General features: G+C 42.2%; 2 protein-coding genes across 3 annotated transcripts in view; both read right to left on the reverse strand.

The window, feature by feature from the left end:
• Window positions 1–12,407, reverse strand: part of LUC7L (LUC7 like) — a 45,204-nt gene that overhangs the window by 14,669 nt on the left and 18,128 nt on the right. The window lies entirely within an intron of this gene.
• RGS11 (regulator of G protein signaling 11) overlaps window positions 1–12,407 on the reverse strand; it is an 80,469-nt gene that overhangs the window by 14,312 nt on the left and 53,750 nt on the right. The gene's annotated exons all lie outside the window — the stretch shown is intronic.

The raw sequence follows: 12,407 nt of genomic DNA on the forward strand, positions 1-12,407 counted from the left end.
TACCTCTTTCCTGTTGTTTGTTGGCCATCCAAATATTCCCCGATGTTTCGCTACATTTCAATCTAACAACCAGGAAAGCAAATGATCATCATGTGTCTGCATGCACTGTACTTCCTGGAAAGATGTAGAGTTGACCAACTCTGCAGACAGGGTGGTAACTTACCAGGATCAAAGTGCCAGCGAGCTGATACAAGTCCCATGCCACCTGTGCTCACATGGGATAATGGATTGTGGCAGACCATCCTGAATCGCCCCAGGTTCACCCACACAGAGGTGTCAAATCTGTGGTGTGGTGTCCCTCCGTTATATACCCAAAAAGAGCAATCTCCCCTGAAACAGACCCACGAATCTACACATCAGGGGTCAAGTGGGCAAGAGACAACTAATAACCCTGCCAAGGCCTTACCAATTAAAGCAACCAACTGCAGCTTCAGCAGAACCTCAATTAGCTACAGACTCAGACTTCTGATGAGCTAAAAACTAAATAGGAAACCTCACAACCCAAAATAGGCAGACCACAGGGACATCCTTTAACTGCCACATTCTTTAAAAGACGATGCTTTGTTCTACTGCTTCTTCTCTTCAAAGTGCTTGTCAAATTCAGATTGATTCCTAAAATATATCAAAGAGGAGGTTTAAATAATTTTTCTTAAAAAAAAAAAAAAAAAAAAAAAAAAAGGTACCCAAGTCTAAAAATTAAGTCCTAATCACAGCCCACCATTGACCAGAACGTGACCCAACCTCTGTGGCTTAGGAATGGTACAAGGAAATATGAACTACTGAGGGTACCTGAGCACAGGGCTGCTGTACAATTGGCACATAAGTCTCACTGCTGCTGAAGGCTATTCCTCCACACGCAGGACCGTCTGGTGCTGCTCCCAGCCCAGCAGAAATGACAGTGGCCAGAAACAAGCATGTGCCATCAAGGAGACAGGTCACAGCACACACGTGCCCCTGTACTGTGTGACATGTCCACACATGCCTTAAAAGAGCTACACAGAAACTCTGAAAGTCTCCATTTCCCAGGTGAAAAAAGTGAGGTACAGTTTCCAAACTACTAAGTAATGGCATCAGGGTGCAAGAACCCTTGTGGCTTGGCTCCAAAGTCCTTACACCCAATCTGCACAACTGTGAGGCGGTCAGTACCAGCCCAGTTCACAGATGAATAGAAAAAGTTAAAAGAACTTGCCCAAGGTCACAAAGGGATTCTAATCCAGAATATCTGACTTAGCAAATACAACTGTTATACTGTCATCTGTAGCTAGAAAAAGTAGGTATAATCACAACTGGTCTCCTATGGGATATTAAAGATAGCTTGGAAATTTAGTTGATATGGTGTGTAGTTTTTGGAAACCTGTGAAGTAAAACATCAAAAAGCAAGACAAAGGCGCCTGGGTGGCTCAGTCAGTTAAGCATCCTACTCCTGAGGTCGGCTCAGGTCGTGGTCTTGAAGTCGTGAGATGGAGCCCTGTGTCAGGCTTTGCATCGGTAGTGTGGAGGCTCCCTGGGATTCTTCGTCCCTCTCCCTCTGGCCCTCCCCTGCCCCTCTCCCACTTGCATGCATACACTATCCCTCTCAAAATAAATAAACTTAAAAAAAAATTTTTTTTAAATAGGAAACAATCTGGGGAAAAAATGATCTCTACTGAATTTAAAAAATAAAATTTTTTGTTTTTTCAATTATGTATGCTAGAGGAAAGTGTTGCTCTGTAACTTTTTCATCGGCAAATATGTTAATATTGCGATTTGCCAGTGTTCAAGTTGAGAAATTTTATAGAGATGACCTAGTAGCAAACATATTATATACCCTTTTCCTAGGAAATTTCTGAATAAAACACTTTCAAGAAGTCAAGGCCTGGCCCTGGCATGTCAGGCTGAGGCTGTGGTAGGCTGGGAGCCTGTGGTGAGGATGGGGAGGCGCCTTCTCCCAGATAAACTCCCAGAGGCTCCAGCCATCAAGCTCAAGCTGAGGGTCTAGGCAGGCTATACCTACACAAAGAATTGCTTTTACAACAACCCCATCAGGACCACAAATAAATACCTTTTTATATCTCTGACTGGCAAAGTCCCCAAAATTTGGCCACTCACTGTTGGCAAAGATGCAAAAATGGAACTCTTCTACACTGCTGGTGGGAACATTCATCCCTCCGGAGAACACTATGGCACCATCAAAATGAAAGATACCCTTCTGATCCAACAGTTCTGCATGTAGGAATCTCTCCCAGATACATGTATACAATGCCAATGTGTAATGCAGCACCATGATCATCAATAGGGGACTGGTCACATAATGTAGATATCCGTGCTTTGGAATACTACGTAGCCACAAAAAGGAATAAGGAACTCTATACAAAGATACACTAACAAGGAGAACAAAAAAAAAGGGGGTAAGGATACAATAAGTGTATAGTAGACTGCTATTTGTGTAAAAACAAAACAAAACAAAAGAAAAAAAAACAATGGAATACAGACATACTATCTGCCTCAGGTATGCACATAAACTCTAAAGGAAACAGAACACTTAACTGGTTACTTCTAGAAGCAACCAGGTGACTGAAGAACTGAGCAGGAGAGCGGTTTCACAATGTACCTTCTATACTTTAAATTTTTGAACCTTATGAGAGTTCTACATGTTTTTACATTGCTAAGAGATGCTGCACCTTAGTGAAATAACTGATCTAGGCAACTATCCTCAACTGTGCTTCAAGCATCAGGCTAAAGGCTGAAGGGGACCTTCACGACCAAGAGATAAAGGGTGTCTGTAATGACCAAGCCCACAGATCACTGTGTCAGCTGAGGTGATACAACAGGAAGGGCAAAGCTCTACCTCCGAAATCCTCCAGTCACAGAAGAAAGTAAATCTGATTATCAAGCCTCCAGATCTAACTCCTAGGGTACAGGAATTTCAAAGATAAGGGAAAACATGTTAAAAAAAACATCATGAGGATACAATCACCAAAGTCCAGGAGGAGACTTTAAGAAAATTAATTTCTTCAAAAAGATTTAAAAAGACTTACAAAAAGAAGTAAAAAGACTTACAAAGCACTCTAATGTGTAGCCCTTATTCTGAATCCTAAGTCAAACAAATAAAACTGTAAAAGAATCCTTTATGAAGCAATCTGGGAAATGTGAACACTATCAAATGGTATATTATTTTTTAAAAAGACTGTTTTTAATAAAGTCTTCAACTTCTAGATATACTCTTGCAGTATTTACAAATGAAATTCCATGTCTAGGAGCTACTATAAAATAATCCAGTGGGGGCACCTGGCTGGCTCAGTTGGTGGAGTGTGCAACTCCTGATCTCAGGCTTCTGGGTTCAACCCCTATGGTGGCAGTAGATATTACTTAAAAAATAAAATCTTGGTGTGCCTGTGTGGCTCAGTCAGATAGTGTCCAACTTTGGCTCAGGTCATGATCTTGCAATTCGTGGGTTCGAGCCATGTGCTAGTGTCTGTTCTGACAGCTCAGAGCATGGAGCCTGCTTCTGATTCTGTGTGTCCCTCTGAATCTGCCCCTGTCCGACTTGTGCTGTCTCTGTCTCTCTCTCTCCCTCTCCCTCTCTCTCTCAAAAGTAAACATTAAAGGGGCGCCTGGGTGGCTCAGTCGGTTAAGCGTCCGACTTCGACTCAGGTCACAATCTCGCGGTCCGTGAGTTCGAGCCCCGTGTCGGGCTCTGAGCTGATGGCTCAGAGCCTGGAGCCTGCTTCGGATTCTGTGTCTCCCTCTCTCTCTGCCCCTCTCCCGGTTCATGTTCTGTCTCTCTCTGTCTCAAAAATAAACAAAACGTTAAAAAAAATTAAAAAAAAAGTAAACATTAAAAAAATAATAAGAAAAATAAATAAAATCAAATAAATAAAACCTTACAGGCATCTGGGTGGCTCAGGCGGTTAAGCGTCTGATTCTTGGTTTTGGCTCAGGTCATAATTTGTTTGTGAGTTTGAGCTCCATATCAGGCTCTACACTGACAGCGCGGAGCCTGCTTGGGATTCTGTCTCCCTCTCTCTGCCCCTCCCCTGCTCGCTCACTCACTCTCTCTCTCTAAAAAAAAAAAAAAAAAATTAAAAAAAATAAATAAAATCTTTTTTTAAAAAAATCCAGTGGGGAAACACAAGAAAAAAGATGAAACAGGAATCTTCATATCAATAATCACTGAAAGAATTGTTGCACAGGAGTTGCACTGGGAGACAGAACCCAGAAATTTCATTATAATATTCTGTTCAGTTCTGTATCTTTAGAACTTTCCGTTACCACATTTTAATTTTTATTATTTAAAAAAAAATTTTTGGGGCGCCTGGGTGGCGCCGACGGTTAAGCGTCCGACTTCAGCCAGGTCACGATCTCGCGGTCCGTGAGTTCGAGCCCCGCGTCAGGCTCTGGGCTGATGGCTCGGAGCCTGTTTCCTATTCTGTGTCTCCCTCTCTCTCTGCCCCTCCCCCGTTCATGCTCTGTCTCTCTCTGTCCCAAAAATAAATAAAAAACGTTGAAAAAAAAATTAAAAAAAAAAAAAAAAATTTTAAGTTTATTTATTTTGAGAAATACAGAGACAGCGTGAATAGGGAGGGGCAGAGAGAGAGAGAGAGAGAGAGAGAGAGGGGGGGGGGGGAGGGAGGGAGATTTGGAAGAAAAGTTAAGGCAAGACGAAACAGCTGGCAGTGAACTCACCATTCCCAAGGCTTAGTGATGGGTACAAGAAAATTCATTATATGATTACATCTACTTTTGATATTTGAGATTCTCCACAGAAGTTTAAAAAAAATTCCCTGGTAAATCAACTTTGTCTTTTTTTTGTAGAGAAATAATCCATTTAATCATAACTTTAAACTGTTAGAAGTTCGATGAGCAGGACTCACTACCTCCTTTTGGCCAGCAGAGCCTCAGAATTCTGACCCACAGCCAACCCTTGACACACAGGCTTCCAGCAAATGTTCTGAAACAGTCTGCTAAAAACCTAACCCACCAAGGTCAACTTGTGCCAGTTAACCAGCAAGCTGTCCCTTTTGAGGCGCCTGGCTAGATTAGCCAGAAGAGCATGCAACTGAAGTAGGGTATAGAGACCATTTAAACCAAACAAGAAACGAAAGAACCAAGTTGTTGCTTTTAAAGTGTTTGCCTCCCTGCATTTTGACAGATAAGAGACTTGAGAGGCAGAGAGTCAGGGGGAGAGAGAATTGACAGTGTGGAGCCTGATGCAGGGCTTGATCTCAAGATCAAGGATCAGGACCTGAGCCAAAATCAAGAGTCAATGATTAACCAACTGAGCCACCCAGGTGCCCCTGCTTCCCTGCATTTTAAAGCAGTACTAAGTGACTGCCTCCAGGGAGGGGAGGGCACACTCTGTATTTTAAAAGCCAGATCTACCAATTCTCTGATTAAGCAGTATGTGTTCAATGAGACCACAAAAAAACAAAAAACAAATCAAACAACCCCCCCCACCCCCCCAAAAAAAACTATAGATGAACTCTCTATTATACACAATTTTGTACCTTTGTCTTGCTCGTGACATCATAGCAATTCTAAATCATTAAATAGATTTTATACAATTTTGAGGGCAGTCTATGACATGAGTTCTGTGTCCAATTTTCCAATCTTATAAACAATCCTACCATATTTGTTTACCAATGCCTGCCTATATTTCTAATTACTTCCTAAGAATGGAGATTTGTAAAACTAAGTCACAAGGTAAAAATACACACACACACACATTTTGTTAAGATCTTCGTTTTGAGGGGTGCCTGGGTGGCTCATTCAGTTGAGTGTCTGACCACTGATTCTGACTCAGGTCATGATCTCATGGTTAGTGAGACTGGGCATGGAGCCTGCTTGGGATTCTCTCCCCCCGCTTTCTCTCTCTCTGCCCCTCCTCTGCTCACAGATGCTTGTGCTTTCTTTCTCAAAACAAATAAATAAACTTAAAAAAAAAAAAAAAGATTTTATCTTTGGGGGGCCTGGATAACTCAGGTGAGCGTCTAACTCTTGATTTCAACTCAGGTCATGATCCCTGGATGGTGGAATAGAGCCCTGCATCAGGCTCTGTGCTGAGTGTGGAGCCTGCTTGAGAGTCTCTCTCTCCCTCTTACCCTCCCCCCACTTATTAAAAAAAAAAAAAAAAAAAAAGATTTTATTCTTAAGTAATCTCTATATCCAATGTGGGGCTCGAACCCACAACCCCAAGACTAAGCTGCACACTCCACGAACTGAGCCAACCAGGCACCCCAAAATAAAAATAGTTTTTAAAAAAAAAAATTTTTTTTTAACGTTTATTTATTTTTTTGAGACAGAAAGAGACAGAGCATGAACGAGGGAAGGTCAGAGAGAGGGAGACACAGAATCCGAAACAGGCTCCAGGCTCTGAGCTGTCAGCACAGAGCCCGATGCGGGGCTCGAACTCACGGACTGTGAGATCATGACCTGAGCCGAAGTCGGCTGCCCAACCGACTGAGCCACCCAGGCGCCCCTAAAAATAGTTTTAAATTTTCATTTCTGCCTATTATTGTGTTAGCTAACTGGACCTAATGACTATATGTGACACCGAAAATGTAATTTTTTCTTCTCTCCTCCCACAAGAAATAATCACTTAAGAATTTGGTATATACTGGGATGCCTGGGTGGTTCAGTTGGTTAAGCACCAGACTCTTGATTTCTGTTCAGGTCATGATCTCACGGTTCGTGGGATCGAGCCCTGTGTCAGGCTCTGTGCTGACAGAGCAGAGCCTGCTTGGGATTCTCCCTCCCTCTCTGCCCCTCCTCCACTCGTGCACATGCTTGCTCTTTCAAAATAAACATTAAAAAAAAAATCTGGTGGGGTGTCTGGGTGGCTCAGTCGGTTAAGTATCCGATTTCGGCTCAGGTCATGATCTCACTGTGAGTTTGAGCTGTACTGACAGCTCAGAGCCTGGAGCCTGCTTTGGATTCTGTGTCTCCCTCTCTCTCTGCCTCTCCCCCACTCACACTGTCTCTATCTCAAAAATAAACATTAAAAAAAAATTTTTTTCTTAAAAACTGGTATATACTTTTATTTAAAAAAAATTTTTTTAAACTTTATCCATTTTTGAGAGTGAGACAGAGCATGAGTGGGGGAGGGGCAGAGAGAGAAGGAGACACAGAATCAGAAGCAGGCTCCAGGCTCTGAGCTGTCTGCACAGGGCCCTACACCGGGCTCAAACCCACGGACTGTGAGATCATGACCTGAGCCGAAGTCAGACGCTCAACCAACTGAGCCACCCAGGCGCCCCAAAAACTGGGACATACTTTTAAAACTTGCATTAAGATGCATATACAAGAACACAATTTTCATTCCCACCAAAAAGGACAATTTGGTAAGTTTCCATTTTCTTCTTCACATCATGTATCTTCTATGATCTACAACTGTGCAGTATTTCACTTTATTGTGACACAACTACTTTAGCCCCTCCAAAAACATCCATGTTTGGGTATCTCCATTTTTCCACTAATTCAAAATGATGCAATGAACACCTTCCATCTTCTCGTACACACGCAATGTTCTTGTAGAACAACTTGCTACAAATTGCTTAGAGGTGACTCAAATCTCTAACCGCTTTAGTTTAATTATTTTTAAGGTTTATTTATTTTTGAGGGAGAGACAGCGTGAGCAAGGGAGGGGCAAAAAGAGAGGGAGACACACACACACACACACACACACACTCCTTACATAACAAAAATCGTTTAAAATAGAACTCAAACACCTGTTATCTTTAATATATTTGATAAACTTTTCAACATTAAAACAAAACACATGTTCTGAGTTTGTGGTCAGTTGTCCCCCAACAGGCCTACTGCAGGGAGTCTGACCCCTCTGCCAGCACCATTAATTCTGGCAAATAACAGTGGGCTTCAGACACTTCCAGAGACTCTGGTAAATGGCTGGCCTATCTAATTATTGCCAACATGGAGATTCTACCAAAACACTGGATGAGGTACACAAAAATATAAGTTACTAAGAAAAAGCAGAATAAAGGGTGCCTGGGTGGCTGAGTTGGTTGAGCATGTGACTCTTGATTTTGGCTCAGGTCATGATCCCAGGATTGTGAGATCGACCTGCACATCAGGCTCTGCGCTTAAAATTCTCTCTCCCTCTGTCCTGTTTCCCACTCTCGCACACACACATTCTCTCTCTCTCTCAAAAAGAAAAGAAAAAAAAAAAAAGAAAAATCAGAACAAATCATGGATTAGAGGTGGTTTACAACCTATGACAATGAAACCTGTATTCATCTCCTAACAGTGATGACCACACCACACTGCAGCCTTTCCAGAAACCAACCTCAAGATGGGCACCTGGGAGCTGTTGGTCCCAGGCCCGTGGCTCGGATAGTGCAGGGGCCGAACGGCAGGCTCGGAGGCCAGCACCACCAGCAGGTCTTCAGAGGGCAGCAGCAGAACAGGGACAGCAAGAATTGGCATACTGACTATATTTGGCCAAAAAGCTTCTGAGGGGTTCTGCTTCTCAAAATTGCAATTCTGACAAGAAGTACCACAACTAGCCTTTCTGATAAACCTATCTGTTCATCTTGAATCAACTATCTTTAAAAGATCAAAGTGACCTCCAGAGAGAGCTACTGGATGGCTGGTCACAGAAAGGGGAGACTTTTCACCAGAGCCTTTTAGACTTCTGGAATCTCCCACAGTAAACATGTATTACCTACCAAAGAGATTTAAAAATTGGTTTTCATCAAATTAACTTAACAAATCTATATTCTGAGAAAAGCCTTTATCTTCCCAGAAAGTTTATACTGTAAAACTAAGGAGATGAGAAGTTATTTTAGGGGCGAGGCACCTCTGTGGATAAGTTGAGCATCCAACTTTGGCTCAGGTCATGATCTCACAGCTCGTGGGTTTGAGCCCTGCATTGGGCTGTGTGCTGACAGCTCAGAGCCTAGAGCCTGCTTCGGATTCCGTGTCTCCCTGTCTCTCTGCCCCTCTCTTGCTCACGCTCTGTCTCTCAAAAATGAATAAATGTTAAAAAAAAAAAAAAAGTCATTTTACAGGCACCTGGGTGGCTTAGTCAGTTAAGCATCAGACTTTGGCTTAGATCATGACCTCACAGTTTTCAGTTTCATGAATTCAAGCCCTACGTCGGGCTCTCTGCTGGAAGTGCAGAGCCCACTTTGGATCCTGTCTCCCTCTCTCTGCCCTTCCCGCTCCTCAAAAGGAAAAAAACATTTTTAAAAAAGTTATTTTAGCTTGGTATCGTAAAGTGAGGCCACTTTTAACTACTTTACTTAGAGTAATCCGTGTACATCCAAACAGTGTTGATATGTATAAATTAAAAACTCAAAAGGTGGAGCATGGGCATCATTATCTTAAAACCAATGCAGAAACTTTTAAGGTAAAATCTCCCTCTTCTCCCTAACACCTAGAGGTATCTTCTTAGCTTCATAGAACAACAGTCCACTGTGTGACAGAACAATATATTTATTTTTTTCTTTTTTAAGAAGATTTTATTTTTGTGGGGCGCCTGGGTGGCTCAGTTAAGCGTCCAACTCTTGGATTCGGCTTAGGTCATGATTGCGCAGTTTGTGGGTTCGAGCCCCATGTCAGGCAGACTCTGTGCTGAGAGCGCAGAGCCCCTTGGGATTCTCTCTCTCTCTCTCTCTCTCTCTCTCTCAAAATAAATACATAAGTAGATTAAATAAATACACACACACACATCCAACGTGGGTCTTGAACTAACAACCCAGAGACCAAGAGGTGCACACTGTATGGACTTAAGCCACCCAGGCACTTTGTGACAATTTATATAACTAGTTCTCCATTAATAGTTGCATTACAGCCTCTTTTGTTTCCCTTAAAAAAAAAAAGTTGCAATGAGCATCTTTTACATATACATTTGCACGTATCCCTAAGATATGCTCCCAAGAGCATAGTTTTTTAAGGTTTTTTATTTTGAGAGAGAGAGAAATCACACATGGGTGCAACGGGGGAGGGGTAGAGAGAGGGGGGGAGAATCCCAAGCAGGCTCCGCACCGTCAGCGCAAAGCCCAATGCAGTGCTTGATCCCACGAACCACGAGATCGTGACCCGAGCCAAAATCAAGAGTCAAACGCTTAACCGACTGAGCCACCCAGGCATCCCCTGGCTATCAAACAGTTTAATTTGAGCCACCTGTAAAATCAAAAATTATTTTTAAGGAGTTGGGGGAGGGGTAGTTACCTTTTTCAGTGAAAAATCCCTACGTGTGATAAATTTTCTCATAGCACAAAAAAGTCTCTTGACCCACTCTAGCCCTCCAACCAAGTTAAGAGTGTTCATAATCTCTAAAACACCTCTCTGCACATCTAAACGTGTCAACAAGTGTACACCACCCTTCCCTGTTAAAAAAAAAAAAATACACACTTTGGAGGGGTGCCTGGCTGGCTCGGTCAGTAGAGCATGCAACTCTTAATCTCAGGGCCATGAGTTCACACCCCACATTAGGCACAGAGCTCACAAATAACTAAATACTGTATGCAATTTACAACAGCGTTAAAAAAAAAACAACCACACTATGGAAGCATCATATCACACTTTGCTTATCCACTTAATCTACCTTGCAGATAAATTCACTTCAGTGATACAGTGAACTAACTCAATTCTCTTTTCACAGCTCTACTTCATTCCATCCTAAAGAGCAACTATGATTTAGCCAGTCCCTTATTGAGGAAGTCTACTTGGTTCCCGTTTTCTATAGTTATAAATGCTGTAGGAATATTCCAGAACAAATTTATCTTTGTACGTATGGGAAGTATTACCAGTGAGCTATGATCTTAGAACTGGCCATCCTGGGATGTGCTTTCACATCTTCAGATGTTGAATTACCCACGAGGTGTATCAGGATTACTTAATTCTTCATCTCTTCAGTTCTGAATGAGGGAGAGCACCCACCGCAGGATTAGATGCCCGCTAGGAAATGTCCTTTTCCATTCTTTGCCCATTTTCTATTGAGCCACTAATACCATTCTAGTCAATGACGATGAATTTTACATAGAACTAGCTTGTTGTCTTCCACACTGCAAATATTCTGTCCCAGCTTATTCTCATTGTATGTAAGGCAGTTTTTTTTAGTAACCCCTACAACCAACGTGGGGCTGAAACTCATGACTCAGATCAGCAGTCACATGCTCTTCCAAGTGAGCAGGCCAGGAACCCCACATATGGGTATTTTGGATACACTAAATTTGTACGTTTTTACACAAACGCACACATCTTTCTCTTATAGCTTCTAGACTTTATAGCACCGAGATGACAAAACAAAATCCATTTTGGGGGGATCCACCTGGGTATTTTACTACCGGTTGGTACATAGTTTACTGTTCGTTAAAAACAAATCCAGTTTCTCCATACTGGCGGAACACACCTCCTTCAAAATACACTACACGACTACGTGTTTCAGTCTGTTTCCAGTTCTTCTACTAATCTATTTCGTAGTTGTAAATTCATCAGGTCATTTAAAAAATGCGTGGACATTCTGATTTAGCAGAAATGCTGAGACTTATGATCCAGAAAACATTGCTGAAACTGAGATTTCAAACAGACACTGGTGTACATACCAGTTTCTGAAACCTGACATCCCAAGATAATGGCCTCTTCACATAAGCATTTGCAGTTTACTGAAGAATGAAACTCACAATACAGAAAAATTCCCTTTCTGAGCCTCTTCTGTTAGGTGACCTGTTGCTAAAGGCATTTTTATTTTTAGTTAATTCCAAGATTCAACACTGAGAACACGCTGTGGCTAAAGAATGAATCTGAAAAAGAACTGTTAATTTTCATCACTTTAAAAGCTACTGGATTAAATAGAATTTACTCAAGTTATAATACATCCTTCAAAATGGCCTTTGGTGAGGAGGAAATGCCTTTCCTTGGGTTTTGTTTTTCCCTGACTCCCTCACACCAAGTTCTGTCCCTTCCCAGTCTTCACTCAGAAACCACTGTGAATGGCATCAACGCCACGCCACCCTTTAGTTATTTAGAGACAGACAGTGTATGAGTGGGACAGGGGCAAAGATAAAGGGAGGCGCCAGTGCAAAGCCCAAAGCAGGGCTAGAACTCACAAAACTGTGAGATCATGACCCGAGCCGAAACCAAGAGTTGGCTGCTCAACCGACTGAGCCCCTCAGAGGCCCCTACATCAAACCCCTTCACTGACCTCTAGTCATACTAGCGATGGATGATGAGAGAAAAGAAAAAACTTAAATAGAGTGACTCTAAATCCTGCATTCTCAACGGAGAAAGGGGTGAAAACGGCTTAAAGGATGAAAAAAAATCTTAGATATCACAATGGTTTGTGGCCTGGAAATGACCACAGCACATAAGCTAATATGCAGGGGATCTATGGTAACAAAATTTCATGGAGGGGCAAGGGACAGACAAATTAGAACTAAAGATCTAAAAGGGCTCCTTTGGGAGGC

This window comes from Panthera pardus, unplaced genomic scaffold (assembly GCF_024362965.1).
Source record: "Panthera pardus isolate Hobbes unplaced genomic scaffold, ASM2436296v1 HiC_scaffold_4, whole genome shotgun sequence".
Lineage (NCBI taxonomy): Eukaryota > Metazoa > Chordata > Mammalia > Carnivora > Felidae > Panthera > Panthera pardus.